This window comes from Rhinichthys klamathensis, unplaced genomic scaffold, assembly GCF_029890125.1.
Source record: "Rhinichthys klamathensis goyatoka isolate OS25496 unplaced genomic scaffold, OSU_Roscu_1.1 h1tg000578l_1, whole genome shotgun sequence".
Lineage (NCBI taxonomy): Eukaryota > Metazoa > Chordata > Actinopteri > Cypriniformes > Leuciscidae > Rhinichthys > Rhinichthys klamathensis.
In genome coordinates, this window is record NW_026607042.1 from 1,461,828 (window position 1) to 1,464,463 (window position 2,636).

The 2,636-nt window shown below is 39.5% G+C and overlaps 1 long non-coding RNA gene across 1 annotated transcript; it reads right to left on the reverse strand.

Annotated features, from left to right (window-relative positions):
- Positions 1–744: 744 nt before the first annotated feature.
- LOC130075392 (uncharacterized) lies at positions 745–1,140 on the reverse strand. The gene is made up of 3 exons (XR_008805479.1): positions 1,075–1,140; positions 942–992; positions 745–856 (listed from the first exon to the last, which is right to left on the reverse strand). It is a non-coding gene; the product is annotated as an uncharacterized LOC130075392 (long non-coding RNA).
- Between the last annotated feature and the right edge of the window lie 1,496 nt (positions 1,141–2,636).

Here is a 2,636-nt window from a genome sequence, read left to right on the forward strand (position 1 = left end):
GTAGAGGCAAAATGGCCTGGCTCAGTGCATGATTCCAGAATCTTTCGGGCCTCTTCTCTTTCCCACCAACTGGCACAAGGTGTGTTAGTCACTTAACATATAGCAAAAACTACAGCTTTAAAATACCTTCACCAAATTCAATGCTTACATTTTTTTTTTTTTTTTTTTTTTTTTTCAGGTCAATTCTCAGGAGTTTTGCTGGGAGACAAGGGATATGGATGCCTGCCTTATCTCTTGACTCCCTATCAGGAGACGCAGACTGAGGCACAGCACAACTACAATATTGCCCATGATCGCACAAAAGAGCTCGTATAGAGATGGCATTTGGGCTCATCAAGTCAAGGTTCCAGTGCCTGAATTACCTCAGAGTGATTCCACAAAGGGCATGTGACATTGTAGTTGCATGTGTTGTGCTACATAACATTGCCTGTCTGAGGAGAGAGAGGCAGCCAAGGATGGTTGTAGAGCAAGACTGGGACATTGAAGGCATTTTTGATGACAATGAAATAGGCAGGGTTAAAAGAGACAGTTATGCCAATAAATATTTTGGTTAATACTGTCCAAACCATGTTAAAAGTTTTCACTTTCCCCTTAATTTACCAGGCACACTAGTCATACTTAATTTATTTTATTTAGGTTGAAGCTGGCTGTTGGGGGTGAAAACATACAATTAAATGTGGTCAAAAAACAAAAAGGTCATGTGTCATTGTCTTAAATATGGCAGTTTACTTGCATTTTTCTCAAGCTGTTGGATTTCCAGCTCCAACTTTCTCATCTTGAGTTTTTTATATTGGATGTCAGTATCTGTGGCCTCCATTTGTTTCAGGAGATACCTTTTGTAGACTCCCTTTATGTTCTGGGTTTTGTAGGAACAGAAATTTAAGTTTTTTCAATTTGATCTAGTGCTCTTGGCACTTTTTTTGTAATTTCTTAATACTCACTTGGTCACATGTGGTCCCAGACTGAGAGGGCTCTAGAAGGGTGTCAGCATCCTGTTGCCAATAATGGAAATACACACAATTTAGCACCTCACAGGTAGGCTTTTAAATATATAATGTGCAAATCTGTGCCTACCTCAGGCCTCCTTGAACATACTGACACAGTCTCCTCATCCTCCTCAACTGTAGATGGGCCTTCAACCTAAAACCATTAATTAAACTTGGTTTAATAATTCACCACTTGACAAATCAGTGCTTTAAACTCCATACTGTCATACTCACAGGGTTCAGCATCATGTCTGGTGGATCCAGAAATTACACAGAATTTGGCATCACTATAAAACAAAAAGATTTAGTAAGGAATGCAAGAATAAAAATAAATAAAATAAACAAAATACCTTTTAAGTAGTGATCTCTTATACTGGATGGAATGGATCCAGATGCTGTTCCCCCCTCTATTCCCTCAATGACAGGCCTCCCTTTATTCAGGTCTAATGCCAGCTCCTCTGCAGGAGTAAAGTTGGCTGTTGGTGGCCTTCCCCCAGTGCCAGCAACCTCACTCTTCTTTTTGGCAGCTGCAAATATTAAACATCATGAGACTGGACAGTTGTAACATCAAGCTGGTTATGCTTAAGTACTTACATAGATTTATACTTTATAATTAATACTTACCATTCTGAACAATATTTTTATATTTTATTTTCACCTGCTGCCATGTTCTTTTTTCTTCACTTAATTTGCTGCTCTAAAAGTTCCACACACACACTTCAATGTATTGTGACAAACATTTAATTTAACTTTAATAAAATATAGGAATGTAGGCCTACATTAATTGCTAGTTACGCATTGAGTCGATCAGCAATTTCCTGCCAGCCTTTTTCTCTCGTTTTATTAATTGCTGCGGTATTTCCTTTTTTTGTAATCATGTGTTTAAATTCTTCGTAAGATTCGAGAAGTAATTGCTGCTCAGTTGCCGTGAACATCGCTGCTCTCTCTTTCCCTTTAGTTGCCATGTTAAATTGATGAAACTATGCTCCACCATCAGGGCTTCTTAAGAATAGCGTGCACGCGCAATTATCTAGACTAGATAAACCTGGTTCAAATTAGTGAGATTGCGTGAACTTGAATTACCTTTTATGAAACCGCCTTAAGCCCCAACTGATTTGTTAGGTTAATTCAAGTCGGGTTTTGGAGCTTAATCCCCGCTTTTCTAAGCTTCTTTTATGAAATAACCCCCTGGTCAAAATAGTTTTCAGATGGACAAATCATCCATAAGATCAGGGTTATCCCAAAAAGGTGGCCTGAGCTGGGTTAGAACTCGGGTCCTGTAAAGCAAAGGAGCCCAACCACAATACAGCCCACACTGACCACTTCCCCACAGAAGATACAAAGATGCTTTGTTTGTTAGGCACATCTTTGGTGATACAGACTCTGAAAGTGAGCCAGAGGAGAGGAACAATACAAGACCCACTTATCTCTCCCTCACTCCAGCACCACCTTTTCCTCCACCGACTCCTAACTTCTCAGCTAGACCTCTGCCAGATCCGAATCATGCTGAACTTCTTCATTTCACTGGTATGTTCTTGTACTGCAGTAGTATCATTCAACCCCTGGTTATGAAGTATCATTTACATTTATTCTTTTAGCTGACGCTTTTATCCAAAGCGACTTACAATTGATATATATGTCAGAGGTCGC